The sequence below is a fragment of the Bos mutus genome, chromosome 23 (genome assembly GCF_027580195.1).
Source record: "Bos mutus isolate GX-2022 chromosome 23, NWIPB_WYAK_1.1, whole genome shotgun sequence".
Lineage (NCBI taxonomy): Eukaryota > Metazoa > Chordata > Mammalia > Artiodactyla > Bovidae > Bos > Bos mutus.
In genome coordinates this window covers 38,935,000-38,951,468 of record NC_091639.1, presented here as the reverse complement: position 1 = coordinate 38,951,468, position 16,469 = coordinate 38,935,000, and the positions used below count along the sequence as shown (strand labels likewise).

The 16,469-nt window shown below is 46.3% G+C and overlaps 1 long non-coding RNA gene across 1 annotated transcript in view; it reads right to left on the bottom strand.

The window, feature by feature from the left end:
• LOC138984987 (uncharacterized) overlaps window positions 1-16,469 on the bottom strand; it is a 60,477-nt gene that overhangs the window by 12,923 nt on the left and 31,085 nt on the right. Inside the window, exon 2 of the long non-coding RNA XR_011462223.1 lies at window positions 1,360-1,468. This is a non-coding gene — a long non-coding RNA (uncharacterized lncRNA). The remainder of the gene's footprint in view (window positions 1-1,359; window positions 1,469-16,469) is intronic.

Sequence of the window (16,469 nt, the reverse complement as noted above, 5' to 3'; positions counted from 1 at the left end):
CCAGCCCAGGGTCTTGTTCAATCCTTATTGAGGAGTTTCCTGGCGACAGGTAGTGACCTGTCGGCTGCCCGTGTGGGAAGCAGCTTGGCGTGGCCCTCACCATCTCATTAGCCGTGATTCACCCAGGACTCACCTGCTGTCAGGGACCTGTCCCACTGCCCGCCAGAACCAGCCTGGCCGGCACCCTTGGAGAAACCCAGACCCCGTTCCTGCGGCAGTCCAGCCTCCACGGCAGCCGGGGCCAAGCCTCCCTGGCACATAGTCACTACTCAGAATTCATTTGTTCAACCAACAAATATTTACTTATTTGCACACCTACTGTATGCCAGGCGCTACTGCTAGTGCTGAGGACACTGAGTGAACCAGGCAGATCCAAATCCTTGCCCTCCTGGAGCTCAGCTCTCAGGGGAAAAGACAGACAGTAAACAAATAAGTGAATCATACAAGCTCTTGAAGATGGTGAGTGCTGCGGAGAAAAAGGAGGGAAGAGCATGATACGAGCTGCAATTTTAAATAGTGTATTAGGATGTACCGCTCTGAGAGGTGATATCTGAACAAAATCTGATGAAGATGTACAAATAAGGAAGGGGAGAGGTGTACTAGAAACAGCAAGTGCAAAGGACGTGGGGCAGGGATGCAGGGTGGGGGCCGTGTTTGAGGACCGGCAAGGAGACGGGGGTAGCCGAAACAGAGCTGGCAAAGAGAAGACAGTGGAAGATGGGGGTCAAGGCTGCGGGGGCAGGTCACCCAGTCTGTGCAGGGTCTCACAGGCCTTTGTAAGAACTTTGGCTTTTACTCAGCTGAATTCTGTTAAAAATTCTCCAAAATCCCCCCTTCCCCCCCTATTTTGAGCCCAAGACAAGTTTTCCAGGCTTTTGCCTGGCTCAAGAGGCCAGAGAGCTAAGTCAAGGGTCAGGGTTATTTTCACCAGGGAGGGTCTGGAAGGACAAGTTTGCTGATGAGAATGTCACTGCCTGTGGAGGATGGGGGAAGAGGAAGATGCCTGTCTGATAATCAAGTACCTACTGCAGAGAGACACCGTGGGGAGAGGAGGCGAAGGGAGCAGAGGCTGAAGAGGAAAGGTGTCGGCAGTTAGAGACAGCCTTGCCCAGCCACTCCAAGCCTAACCCTCTAGACTCACCTGGGACACACCCCACTGATACTCTGCTCCAACCTCTCTGTCAGCTCTGGCCCGCTGTACCTGCTGTTCCCTCTGCTTGGGAATCCTCGCTGTTCTTTGCCTGGTGAACTCCCACTCAACCTCCACGAAGGGGTCGCTGAGCCCCCAGAGCAGGTGCTCCTCCCACCAGCCCAGCACTTCACTCCCACCCCTGGAAGCATTTTCACACTGAGTCATACCTGCCCACTGAGGAGTCTCGCTTCTCCGTGAGACCATGGCTGCGGACCACGCTGGGGGTTGCTCACCTTTTCATCCTCTGAGCTGGGCACAGAGTAGGTGCTGAAACAGCTAAACGAGTGAGAAATCACTTGCTAGGATTTGGATCTCTTCAAGGTTTTGGAACAGCGACAAGACCAGATTCACATTTTAAGAAGATGACTGTCTCAGTGTGTGTGTCTGTGTGTGTGGAGGTGTGGGGGAAAGATCGGAGGAGGGTGACAGCTAAGAGGCTACTGCAGCAGTCCAAGCAGGGGCAAGAGGGAGGCAAGGAAGGACAGAACCAGGGTGCCAGCTGCTGGGAGTGAGAGGAGGAGCAGTTTTTAGACGGGGCATCAACACTGGCCCTGGGGGCAATGAGGAAGAGGGAGCAGAGGGTGGGGTCCAGCTCCCCCTCTTGTGTTTTGTGTCCCGCCTTCTGTCCCGCGGGTGGATAGACAGAAACCACTTCTCAGCCACAATACAGCGTGGCAGTTAGGAGCCCAGGTTTTGAAGCCTGAACCTGGGTTCATATCCCATTTCCACCACATAGTCGCTCTGTGGCATCAGGCAGGTTTACCCAACTTCTCTGTTCCTCGGTAAGGCTGTAAGGCAAGGATGACAACTGAGAATCGGTTACTGCATTTCATTGATTCTAACGTTCCCGTTTTAACATTTCTGAGCGTCAAGTGAATCTTAAAATCAATGGCATGTGGATTAATTGGCAGTATTCTTTAGTGGTACACCATACATGGCATATCTGAAGACTGATGGAGCCTCAGATTTGATGAACCACAAAAATCACACAGAGAGACCAGTACCTGGTGTGCCATAAGGGCTGAATAAATGTTAGCTATTATCACTGTCATTACTTGCTTTCGGGAGTACTGTTCGTCATACAAGGTAACAGATGCTGCATCAGAATAAAGAGACAAATATAATCTGGAGCTAAAAGGGAAAAGGAGCTAATTCACAAATAGCTATAAAGGTGAAAGAAATCTTAGTAATTTCCCCTCCAGAAAAACACCCAAAGCGTAATGCTTCCTCTGAAAGATCCCACAGAATTCTGCCAAAGTTCCAGAGAGAACTTCAGAAATTCCTCCTTTACAATGGAAGACCAGAACTCCTGGCTCCCTGACCGGCAGGGGGAACCAGGGCCTGTCCCCAGATGACTTTGGGGGTGTTCCCTGTGTCCTTTCGAATTTTCCTGAGTCACCGTTGCTCACTGCCCACAGTCAGGGCTCTGCCACCTTCTGACCAGGAGGCCGATGCCCCGGGATGAAGGGGCACCCTCAGACAGAAGTGTGATTGTGGAATGCTCAGCACGGGCCGTCACCCGCGCCCGGCTCAGAAGAGCAGGGTGACCCTCGCCGCCGTCTTATTTTTGGCCTCTCGAGTTGTGTTCCTGCCTACTGACTTGGCAAATCCTGGGCGACTCGCCTTGTTTTCTCTCCTCACTTAAATACATGTCTGGAAAAAGCCTCCGCCCCACAGACCCTGCTGTGTGTGGAAATGGTGACAGGCCCGGAGGAGGAGGAGGAGACACTGGGCGGCGGGTTTGCGGAGCCTCCCCCTCGATGAGGCGGGGAAAGCGGGCAGAAGAGTTGGCCCAGGCCGGCGCCCTGAGGCCCAGCTGCTCAGGTCAGCAGCGTTCCCAGGGACGGTCCCGCGCCCCCTCGGGCTCAGCCAGGGCCCCCACCCACCCGAGCTCTTATCCTCTCCTGCTCTGTCTGTAAGGGCAAGAGACCATCTCAGCCCCCTTCCCCCGTGTGAGGCTCAGTCAAAAGTCCCCAGGGACAGGGACTGGTTTGCACCTGGGGTTGGGAAGCAGTGGGCATGAAAACTCAGGAATCTGACCACAGGAAGGCGGTGTGCACGCGCTAGACGGCGAGGGGGTGCTGGGTGGAGGAAGCTCTGCAGCCCACAGCCGGGGCCAGCTCTCAGCCGGTAGGCGGGCGAGGACAAAGGTGGCCGGGACGCTCTACCAGGGGGAATGAGGGACTGAGCAGTCAGCTGTGGGTCCGTTGGGAGACCCGCCCCTTTAAACAAGACAACTGTCCTTGCTCCTGGCCCCCGGACATCAGGTCAGCATTCTTCCAGTGTCACAGTCTGATGGCATTTCATTCCAGAACATGCAATCTCCTGCAGATCTTTCCAATCACGAGTTCCACCGAGTCTCTTCTCTGGGCTGGAGTAAACACCAGGATGGTTTCAAAGCCTCAGGACACCCCATCCCACCCCTCCCATTTGCACGGGGAGGATGGAACTGACAAAGGCATGTTGTTGAATAAAGGCACTGTGTGATACCTGGGGAGACAGGCGTTGTCATTCCTATTTATCATCCCCATTTTAAAGATAAGCAGGTTGAGGCCCTGGGAGGTTAACAGTCTTGCCTGGGTTCCCGCAGTTAGCAAGTAGCAGGTCTGGGCTTTTAACCAAGCTCTATCAGTTCCCAAGAGCCTTCACCCTTGACCTCTGTATCACACTACATGCTTAGAAGGTGCTTGACAAAGCCCCTGGCACAAAGGGTGGTGTTGGGGTGGGGGGCTTCATAAACAGTAGCTACTGTGACAAATAATACTGATCTCATAGTAACTCACTGAGATCCTTTCTTTTCCCATTTTACAGATGAATCTGAGGCTCAGAGAGGCTTCATAACTTGCTCAAGACCACACAGAATGTGGTGGAGCCAGGTTGAGTTTGAACCCCAGGCTCCTCTGACTTCACAAGCCACGGTCTAGCCAGTGCACTCACTGTCTCTTGGGGGAGGACCAGCATCCTTGCTTAGCTGCGCCCCTCATAGACTGAGGTTCTCTCTCTGCAGGGAACCGTGGCTGGAATCTCCTCTTGGTCATCTCCCTCTCCTGGGCATCACCTGGGCTTCTGATGAAGCTTCCCAAGTGTGGGCACCTCTTTGATCTGTGCAGCTCCCTACGTAAGCCACCTCTCTACTTGTCTCTGTAAGTAACTCAAGGCCCTGCCCCCGAAGCTCATCAGATAGAGCCAGAAAGCCCTGGCTTTGAACTTCTCAACAAGAATTTCTCCACTAAAGGGAATCTCGGGAGACATGTCAGGAGCAAGATTAACAGTGGTGAGAGGTCACTGAGAAGGATGACAAGGGCCGCACAAAGGGATGGCCCCCCGGGAGGGTCACTTGTTTCCTTGATGGCATCTTTGGAGCCAAAACAAACACAGTAGTAGACTCAGCCAGCCTTTGCAGCGTGTGTGTGCACACACACCCCAACCCCACCGCCCCAGTCACAGGCTATGGTGGACAGCTCTCGGTAGGTTGAAAGTTCTGGCATTCCTGCCCCACCTGGCTTGCTTCTCCAAGAGAAACCACACTCCTTTCACCAAGCGCTGGGTCAATCCTGCAATCAGACTCATTTGCAGAATTGCTGGACTGATGAGAAGAAATGATAATTTTGCAAAGAGAGACCCTGTTTACTTCAGACCCATTAGGATGGCTACTTAAAAAAAAAAAATATATATATATATATATTTAACAACAGGTGTTGGCAAGGATGTGGAGAAATTGGAAGCATTGTATACCATTGTTGGGATTTTGAAATAATACATCTGCTATGGAAAGGAGTATGTAACTTCTCAAAAAATAAAATTACCTTATGATCCAGCAATCCCACTTTGGGTGTATACACATCCAAAAGAATTGAATGCAGGGTCTCAAAGAGATATTTGCACACGCTTGTTCATTGTAGTGTTGTCCACGATCCCACCAAGGGGTGGAAGCAACCCAATGTCCCTTGAGAATAAATGGATAAACAAAACGTGGTATATACTTACCACGGAATATTACTCAGCTTTCAAAAGGTAGGAACTCCTGTCACATGCCACAAAGATGACACTCAAAGACATTATGGGAAATAAAACGAACCAGACACAAAAGGACAAAAAGTCCGTTATTCCACTTATGGGAGGCATTTAAAGTGGTCAAGTTTACAGAAACAGAAAGTAGAAGGGTGATTACCAGGCACAAGGCAAAGGGGGAAATGAGGAATTGTTGTTTAATAGGTTTGGAGTTTCAGTTTTGCAAGGTTAAAAAGTTCTCAAACTTGCACACACGGCAATGTGAATATACTTATCCCTATTGAACTGTAGGATTAAAAATGGTTAAGATGATATGTGCCTTTTTACAATAATTAAAAACAAATTTTAAAAGGAAGGGGTGGAATTCCTCAGCAGTCCAGTGGTTAGGACTCCATGCTTTCACGGTTCAGTCCCTGGTCGGGGAACTGAGATTCCACAAACTTCACAGCGCAGTCAAATAAACAAATAAAAGGAGGGGGGACCTTGTTGATTTCCTCACTTTGGAGGGATTTGTAACATTGATCAAGATAAGCGCTTTATGCATATCGTCTTCTCTCGCTCTTATCACAACTTAACTGGGGTAGACATCACTATTCCTTGTTTACAGACTGGGAAATTGATGCCCAGTGAAAGAAATTGACTCACCCACAGTCTCAGGGAGCTCAGGGAGGGCAGGAGCCCCCGTCTGCAGTCAGACTCATCTTCCCCCAAATTGGGGGTCTTGCCCTTGCCCTCATCTCCCTGGCTGTTCTCCTTATTCAAGCTCCCAGTCATTGACAGAAAGAAAGCAAACTTCTAACATTCAGCATTCCATTGCCCCAAACTGAGCACAAGGTCCTTGGTGAGGAGCCCGACGCATCTTCTACTTCTTGACTTGCCAGGTAGATTAAGCCAAGTACTAGGCACATGTAGTTAGTGGGGGAAAAAAAACACTTGAGAACTAGTGGATTTTGTTAAACTTCTCCAAGGGCTAGATAAAGGGACAAGAAACAAGCGGAGCCGTTAGTGAGAGACCCTTAGCGCGAAACTTAGCAGACGACTGTTAGCACAAGTGAACATTAGTTCGTGACCATTAGCATGGCTGTTAGGGGTCCTGCTCGGTCGGTGGTCAGCCTCAAGGTGGTCCTCTGGACATAGAGTGCAGTAAAAGGTGGACGGTGACCTTCTCCCCAGGGCCCTCCAGGCGCGCCGTCCTCAGGCTGGCTGGCGAGCCAGGGGCCTGGGCACGGGCTGCAGGCTGCGTCCTGCTGAGCTCCGGGGCCCTCGCCATGGCCGTCCGCTGGCCCGGCCTAGGCCCTGAAGCAGCAGTGAGCCTTTCTTCTCACCCACAGCACGAGGCTGTGTGGAGCAGAGAAACGTCCAGAGCTGTGGCCACATCCGGTGTCACTCGGGGTGAGTCACTCTAGCTTGCTTGGGCTGGGAATTCTCTCCACTTGCTTCCCTTGTGGGCAGTAGCCCACTTTGGGCCCGTTCTCTTCTGAAAGCTGGGCCACTCGGCGTGGAGGTCTCTGTCTTCGAGTGAAAGTCGAATTGCAGACTATACTTCCTGATTGTCTGTCAGTGCGGCCTGTAGTATCTGTGTTTTTGAGTGCATCATTTGGGGGTAAGCTTTTTTAAATAAATTTTTTTAAAATGTTTATTTATTTGACTGTGTTGGGTCTTAGTTGCAGCATGCAGGGTCTTCCTTGGAGCATGAAGGATCTCTCCACCAGCTCTTGGGCTCAGTAGTTGCAGGCTTAGGTGCCCCGCACCATGTGGGATCCTGGTTCCCTAACCAAGGATCAAGTCCACATCCCCTGCATTGAAAGGTGGATTCTTAACCATGGGACCATCAGGGAAGTCCCTGGGGTGAGCTTGTGACCCCACAGGTTTGTGCTTCTGTCTGTGGGACTATGCTAGTTATCTGTATGTTGTATGTGTGTGGATCAGTACTTGTATTGGCTAGCTGAGACATCTTTGGTGAAAAATGGAGCTTGAGCTCGCGTGTAATGACACCTTCCCTATCTGTGTCAGTTTTCACATGTGGTGGAGCACTGGTTGGGATTTTCCCTTTGCAATGGTTCCCTTTGCAAAGCTCCCTTTTTGGTGCTAAGGAAATGTAATCCTTCGAGACACTTTTTGTGCATTTGCTTGGTTGATATTTGATGACACCTGCCGTGATAATCAGACCTCTTTCCATCTGATAGTTCTTCTAGTGTGTATTTTGCAAAACTAGATCTTTAGTATGATCCTAGAGAGAGAAAGGTTGTTTTTTTTTTTTTAATGGAGAGAGAAAGAAGGTGTGTGTGTGTGTGTGTGTGTGTGTGTTTAATGTGGATCATTTTTTTTTTTTAAGGTCTTTACTGAATTTGTTACAATATTGCTTCCATTTTATGTTTTGGTTTTTCAGCAGTGAGGCCTGTGGGATCTCAGCTCCCCAACCAGGGATTGAACTCATACCCTCTGCTCCGGAAGGTGATGTCCCAACCACTGGACCACCAGGGGAGTCCCCGGGAAAATTTGTTGAAATACTGCCTGGTTCCTATATTCTTTAGACTCTGGAGGAAAATTAGTTAAGATGAAACTCCTTCGAAATTCCAAAACTGGTTCTTTTCGCATACACAGTTAGAGAAAGCTGGCTTGACGGAATACTTTTTTCAGAATTCTGACCCTGAGAAACTAGAAATATTTCTAGGAGAAATCTTGAAGTTAGCTAAGTAAATTTAACTTATTTCAACTGTTATTTTTGGTTTTGCGTTTGCCAGGTGAATGGCCATGACACATGCGGTCATGATTCCCTATCTTTCCATTTGCGTCTCGTTTGTTGTTTAAAAGGAAGGATACTTGTCTGAAAAAGTTGACAAAGTTGTTAGACTTCACCTTTTTCTTTTTTGTCCTGCAGGAATTAGACTCTGTTCTTTGTGGGTAGGTCTGCATTTGTCTTGAACATCAGGAAGTTCACGGTTCACATATTGCTGAAGCACGGCTTGGAGAATTTTGAGCATTACTTTACTAGTGTGTGAGATGAGTGCAATTGTGCAGTAGTTTGAGCATTCTTTGGAATTGCCTTTCTTTGGGATTGGAATGAAAACTGACCTTTTCCAGTCCTGTGGCCACTGCTGAGTTTTCCAAATTTGCTGGCATATTGAGGGCAGCACTTTCACAGCATCATCTTTCAGGATTTGGAATAGTTCAACTGGAATTCCATCACCTCCACTAGCTTTGTTCATAGTGATGCTTTCTAAGGCCCACTTGACTTCACATTCCAGGATGTCTGGCTCTAGGTCAGTGATCACACCATCGTGATTATCTGGGTCGTGAAGACTTTTTTGTACAGTTCTTCTGTGTATTCTTGCCATCTCTTCTTAATATCTTCTGCTTCTGTTAGGTCCATACCATTTCTGTCGTTTATCAAGCCCATCTTTGCATGAAATGTTCCCTTGGTATCTCTAATTTTCTTGAAGAGATCTCTAGTCTTTCCCACTCTGTTGTTTTCCTCTATTTCTTTGCATTGATCTCTGAAGAAGGCTTTCTTATCTCTTCTTGCTGTTCTTTGGAACTCTGCATTCAGATGCTTAGATCTTTCCTTTTCTCCTTTGCTTTTTGCTTCTCTTCGTTTCACAGCTATTTGTAAGGCCTCCCCAGACAGCCATTTTGCTTTTTGGCATTTCTTTTCCACCGGGATGGTCTTGATCCCTGTCTCCTGTACAATGTCACGAACCTCATTCCATAGTTCATCAGGCACTCTATCTATCAGATCTAGGCCCTTAAATCTATTTCTCACTTCCACTGTATAATCATAAGGGATTTGATTTAGGTCATACCTGAATGGTCTAGTGGTTTTCCCTACTTTCTTCAATTTCAAGCTGGTTTTAGAAAAGGCAGAGGAACCAGAGATCAAATTGCCAACATCCGCTGGATCATAGAAAAAGCAAGAGAGTTCCAGAAAAACATCTATTTCTGCTTTATTGACTATGCCAAAGCCTTTGACTGTGTGGATCACAATAAACAGTGGAAAATTCTGAAAGAGATGGGAATACCAGACCACCTGTTCTGCCTCTTGAGAAATTTGTATGCAGGTCAGGAAGCAACAGTTAGAACTGGACATGGAACAACACACTGGTTCCAAATAGGAAAAGGAGTTCGTCAAGGCTGTATATTGTCACCGTGCTTATTTAACTTATATGCAGAGAACATCATGAGAAACGCTGGACTGGAAGAAACACAAGCTGGAATCAAGATTGCCAGGAGAAATATCAATAACCTCAGATATGCAGATGACACCACCATTATGGCAGAAAGTGAAGAGGAACTAAAAAACCTCTTGATGAAAGTGAAAGTGGAGAGTGAAAAAGTTGGCTTAAAGCTCAACATTCAGAAAACAAAGATCATGGCATCCGATCCCACCACTTCATGGGAAATAGATGGGGAAACAGTGGAAACAGTGTCAGACTTTATTTTTCTGGGCTCTAAAATCACTACAGATGGTGACTGCAGCCATAAAATTAGAAGACGCTTACTCCTTGGAAGGAAAGTTATGACCAACCTAGATAGCATATTCAAAAGCAGAGACATTACTTTGCCAAAAAAGGTTCATCTAGTCAAGGCTATGGTTTTTACAGTGGTCATGTATGGATGTGAGAGTTGGACTGTGAAGAAGGCTGAGCACCGAAGAATTGATGCTTTTGAACTGTGGTGTTGGAGAAGACTCTTGAGAGTCCCTTGGACTGCAAGGAGATCCAACCAGTCCATTCTGAAGGAGATCAGCCCTGGGATTTCTTTGGAAGGAATGATGCTAAAGCTGAAACTCCAGTACTTTGGCCACCTCATGCGAAGAGTTGACTCATTGGAAAAGACTCTGATGCTGGGAGGGATTGGGGGCAGGAAGAGAAGGGGATGACAGAGGATGAGATGGCTGGATGGCATCGCTGACTCGATGGACGTGCGTCTCAGTGAACTCCAGGAGTTGGTGATGGACAGGGAGGCCTGGCATGCTGCGATTCATGGGGTCGCAAAGAGTCGGACACGACTGAGCGACTGACCTGATCTGACCTGCATTTGTCTTATCTGCAAGTGTGCTGGCTATGGGAAACTCACATTTGTTTCCTGAGTGCAGCCCCTTGAGGTCCTTTCTTCAAACTGGACCACTTTCAGTTGCAATATCGCTGAGTTAACTTGTCAATGAGCTCTATTTGATTGACTTAACAGTACGCGCGTACAAATTAAAGGCTTCCTAATATTTACAAAATGGGCCAAAATGAATTTCAGGCCCTCATGATTCTGGAACTATTCAGTACTGAATTGATATCTGCTTTCGGAGGTAGCTTAAGCTTGTTGGTTTGTTAAGTGTCATACTTCTGCTGTACCTAGGTATCAGTTCAGTCGCTCAGTCGTGTCTGACTCTTTGTGACCCCATGGTCTGCAACACGTCAGGCCTCCCTGTCCATCACCAACTCCCGGAGCTTACTCAGACTCATGTCCATCGAGTAGGTGATGCCATCCAACCATCTCATCCTCTGTCGCTGCCTTTTCCTCCTCCCTTCAATCTTTCCCAGTATCAGGGTCTTTTCAAATGAGTCAGCTCTTCCCATCAGGTGGCCAAAGTATTGGAGTTTCAGCTTCAGCATCAGTCCCTCCAAAGAATATTCAGGACTGATTTCCTTTAGGATTGACTGGTTGGATTTCCTTGCTGTCCAAGGGACTTTCAAGAGTCTTCTCCAACACCACAGTTCAAAAGCATCAATTCTTTGGCACTCAGCTTTCTTTATAGTTCAATTCTCACATCCATATGTGACTACTGGAAAAACCATAGTTTCGACTAGACGGACTTTTGTCAGCAAAGTAATGTCTCTGCTTTTTAATATGCTATCTAGGGTGGTCATAGATTTTCTTCCAAGAAGCAAGCGTCTTTTAATTTCATAGCTGCAGTCACCATCTGCAATGATTTTAAAGCTCAAGAAAATAGAGTCTGTCACTGTTTCCATTGTTTCCTCATCTATTTGCCGTGAAGTGATGGGACTGGATGCCATGATCTTAGTTTTTTGAATGATGAGTTTTAAGCCAGTTTTTTCACTCTCCTCTTTCACCTTCATCAAGAGGCTCTTTAGTTCCTCTTTGCTTTCTGTCATAAGGGTGGCGTCATTTGCATATCTGAGGGTATTGATATTTCTCCCAGCAGTCTTGTATATTAGAGATCAACTCAGACTTTATTTGTGTTGCAAATTAGTCAGCAAGGAAAAATAACTTGATATGATAAAACTTTATATCTACTTAAAATAGCCTGTCCAGATTTTGGTAACTTGAAACTGAACTAAGTTAAATGGCAGGAATTCAGTGACTATCTGGGTCATTTCAAATAGAATAAGGGAATTCCCTGACAGTCCAGTGGTTAGGACTCTGCTCTTCCAGGGCAGGGAGCACAAGTTTGATCTCTGCTCAAAAAACTATGATCCTTCATGTTGCATGGCACAGCCAAAAAAAAAATCAAATAGGATAAAATATTGGAACATTGGTTGCTAGGCAAATCTAAGTTTACCTACCTTTGCATTTTGAGGAAAGAAAAACTAAAGCATAAGTTTCCAAGCAGAAAATGCTGGTATGACAAACAGTTATTTATGTTTTCAGTTAAAAAAGGAGTTTTATATATGCTCAGGCTGAGATTAGATTAAATTTAGGTAAATGGATTTTGTTATTAAAACTAGGTAGCACAAGGCTAGATTTGGTTCCTCTCTGCTGAAAGAACAAGTTTACTTAGAATGCTACATTTGATAACAGATTATATGAACTTCCTTACCTTTAAGTAATCTGTATTTGCTTTTGAGATCTCTTCTCACTTTGGATAAGAAATAAATATTGTCTTACAGTGACCTATGAGCACTGAAGAATTGATGCTTTTGAACTGTGGTGTTGGAGAAGACTCTTGAGAGTCCCTTGGACTGCAAGGAGATCCAACCAATCCATTCTATAGATCAGTCCTGGGTGTTCTTTGGAAGGAATGATGCTAAAACTGAAACTCCAATACTTTGGCCACCTCATTCGAAGAGTTGACTCATTGGAAAAGACTCTGATGCTGGGAGGGATTGGGGGCAGGAGGATAAGGGGACGACAGAGGGTGAGATGGCTGGATGGCATCACCGACTCGATGGATGTGAGTTTGAGTGAACTCCAGGAGTTGGTGATGGACAGGGAGGCCTGGAGTGTTGCAATTCACGGGGTCCCAAAGAGTCAGACACGACTGAGCGACTGAACTGAACTGATGATCTTATTTGACCAAGTATTTTGAAACTTTTGGACAACTGTTCCAAATATCAAAGTTTAATTGTATTTCTTTTAACTTCCAGCTGACTTTGGGATGCTTTAGAGGACCCCTGAGGCATCTCAGAGAGGAATATTTAACTTGTATTATTTGGCATGGTGAATTACATAGGGAAACATTGTCAAATGAATGATAAATCTCAGATTATATGCCATGGATAAATTCTACTATAGATATTCTAGAAATTACATAAAGTTTCTGAAATACGGATATGTCATGGTATAATCTGTCAGCCATAATTCTGGTTAAATCACAGGTTCTTGATTAAGCTTCTTTGTCAACATTGTGATCTTTAATTTGCCTTTTGAAGTCTTTGTGCGTGCGTGCATGCTAAGTTGCTTTAGTCGTATCCGACTCTGCAAACCTATGGACTGTAGCCTGCCAGGCTCCTCTGTCCATGGGATTCTCCAGGCAAGAATTACTGCAGAGGGTTGCCATTCCCTTCTCCAGGGTTTCTTCCCAACCCACGGATGGAACCCATGTCTGTTAGTCTCCTGCGTTGGCAGGTGGTTTCTTTACCACCTGGGAAGCCCTTTTAAGTCTTTAATAGACAGTTAGTCTGATGCTTTGCAAAAATACTTCATCTTTAAGAAGTTTCATAGGAAGGACTTTTTGTCAAGTACAGGTCTCTAATAAATTGCAGACTATACCATTGAACTGGGTAAGAAATTTAAATTCCTAATGGAAAACCTAATGGCTTCAATAAAATGTTGACGAAAGAATTGGTTGCTGAGTAAACTGTTGAATATGGTTATAATGTTTATGGGTTTTGTCTGGTGTGTCACTGATTTTGATCTATGTTCTCCAGATATAGGAAAGCCCTTCCCCTCAAGTTACCCATGACTTACAACAATTTGGTAAATTATACCTTTGTGAGTAAAATGAAGATATTTTTCTTTTCTCTCTGCTGGCCCCTCCAGAAACTGGAGACTCCTGGGTTCTGAGCAGGTTTATCAGGGGAATTGGAGAGATCGTTTCCTAGCATGTGCAGGAATCTTGATTTTTGGGGAGCAAGAATTCCACTAAGACAGAATCTGACGGCAGGCCTTTGGCATGGATTTCCTGGCCTTAAGAGGCCTTTGGGGAATTATCTGAGACTCCTGAGGTGTTCCACTGAAACCACTTTGGAGGGGTCTAGCAATCAATTGACCAGGCTTACTTTACAAGCAAATCAGTCTTTATTTGGCGTATATGTGGAGAACTGCTGCTTCTAAGTCACTTCAGTCGTGTTCGACTCTGTGTGACCCCATAGATGATAGCCCACCAGGCTCCCCCGTCCCTGGCATTCTCCAGGCAAGAACACTGGAGTGGGTTGCCATTTCCTTCTCCAATGCATGAAAGTGAAAAGTGAGAGTGAAGTCGCTCAGTCCTGTCCTATTCTTTGCGACCCCATGGACTGCAGCCCACCAGGCTCCTCCGTCTATGGGATTTTCTAGGCAAGAGTACTGGAGTGGGGTGCCATTGCCTTCTCCGATATGTGGAAAATATGTCCTGCTTTAACTCTCTTGCTAAAAGCACATGCTTGTGTTACAGTTGGGAATAAGTGACAAAATGTATGACATACAAATGTTTCCCCATTAGCATAGCTCTGAGCCTGTTCACAATATCTGATCAGTTTTCCCCAATGTGAATATCTAGGCAAATATCAATATAAAGGAGGCCTAGCACCAGGGGACACGATCTAGACCCTTAGCTGGGCAAGCAGCTAAGTCACCCCAACATCAAGGGACATGTTTTGGTCTATTGAAGAATTTGCAATTAAAAATGGAGATGACAGGGAATTTCCTGGTAGTCCAGTGGTTAGGACTTGACCCTTTCTTTGCCAGGGTCCAGATTTAATCCCTAGTGGGAGAACTAAAGTCCCACAAGCCATGTGGCATGGCCAAAAAAAAAAAAAGATATAGGGAAATGATGGAGAAATCTGCATGTATTTTGAGGTATGGAAAGTCATTCTGGCTGATACATGATCTAACTTGAACTTTACTGACCAGAGCAGCCTGTTTATGGTCTTTCAGACATGCATTGTACATCTGCCTTGGCCATCGAGGAGGGGAGTACATTTGAAAGTCAAAAATGGAATAGCTGTGGTTCAAACATCCAAGGTACAACTGCGGAGCCATAGTGGATGTGATTTTAGACTCATGCCCATATTGCTGAGAACTTGAATTTCCCGAGTTATGTCATGCTTGGGATGCTACCAACTATTCTCAAAGCAGTATCTGCTGGCAGATGGGAGGTGCAACCTTATGACCTCAAGGTCTCCTCTGGTAACATTAGCAGAAAAAGGAGATATGTGTAGTGGCCAATAGCTCCTTTTAGGTACACCTTAATACCACGTGGGAGGCTAAAATCACTCCAAAATCACCACGGATGGTTACTGCAGCCACGAAATTAAAAGACGCTTGTTCCTTAAAAGAAAAGCTATTAACAAACCTAGACAGTATGTTAAAAAGCAGAGACATTACTTTGCCAACAAAGGTCTGTGTAGTCAAACCTATGGTTTTTCCAGTAGTCATGTAGGGATGTGCCAAGTTGGACCATAGAGAAGGTTGAGCTCTGAAGAATTGATGCTTTCAAATTGGAATGCTGTAGAAGACTCTTGAGAGCCCCCTGGACTGCAAGGACATCAAACCAGTCCATTCTAGAGGAAATCAAGCCTGAATATTCATTGGAAGGACTGATGTTGAAGCCCAAGCTCCAATACTTTGGGCACCTGATGTAAAGAGTCAACTCATGGGAAGATACCCTGATGCTGGGAAAGATCGAGGGCAGAAGGAGGAGGAGGCAACAGAGAATGAAATGGTTAGATAGCATCACCAACTCAATGGACATGAGTTTGAGCAAGCTCTGGGAAATAGAGAAATACAAGGAAGCCTGGCATGCTGCAGTCCATGGGGTTGCAAAGAGTTGAATACGACTTAGTGACTAAACAACAACAAGAGGTTTAAAACCTCCTTAGATAAAAGTATTATACAAGGCTCGGACCAGGACTTAGAACTTAGGAATATTTCCAACTAGGTATCCATTCCCCAAATCAAGGTAAGACAGCACCCCATTTCAGTAGGAAGTAGCCAGAGCGGTCAACACCCCATTTCTAGAAAGACTTGCGGAGGGATGAAACAGGATTGGAGGTTGAAACTGAGTCTCCCTAAAACCAGGTTCCTCTTCTAAGTTTATGATTAACCTCTCTATCCAAAACATTATACTCATGTGTTCTCCTCAAGATTGAGGAATATCAAAGAAAAAGGGGGAATTGTAATAGGGGCGGGGCAGGTGCATGACTGCTGGCACGGGGCCGTTAGCGCAAGAGCTTTAGCGTGAGACTGTCAGCGAGGTGGTTAGAGGTCCCACTGCAGCAACAGGCAGCCTTACAGTGGTGCTCACAGCAGAGAATGAGGTGAGGTAACATCTTCATAGAAAGTACCATTTAAGGACTTCCCTGGTGGTCCGGGGTTAAGAATCTGTCTGCCAATCCAGGCCACACACGTTCAATCCCTGGTCCAGGAAGACTCCACATGCTCGTCGGGGTCGCTGAGCCCGTGCACCACGACTGCTGAGCCCATGGGCCCTACAGCCTGTGCTCCACAAGACAGTAGCCCCTACTCGCCGCAGCTGGAGAAAGCCTGCGCACAGCAGTGAAGACCCAGCACAGCCAAAAATAAATAAATAGTAAAAATATAAAAATAAAGTCTTTTTTTTTTAATACCATTTAAGCACTTTCGGCTCACAAAGCGTTTTCACATACATTAAGGTATTTGCTCCTGATGGAATCCCTGGATAAAAGAGATCATTATCATTTGCATTTCAGGCAGGGAAGCACAACTCAGAGAGATGTGTTCAAAGTCCCCCAGCTGGGATTACAGTCATTGGAGGCACGACTGGACATGTGTCTCAGGCCCCCACATCCTGCAATGCTTTTGCAGGTGGCCTCATGAATTACAGCCAGGCTCCCCGTCTCGCTCAGCCTTCTCT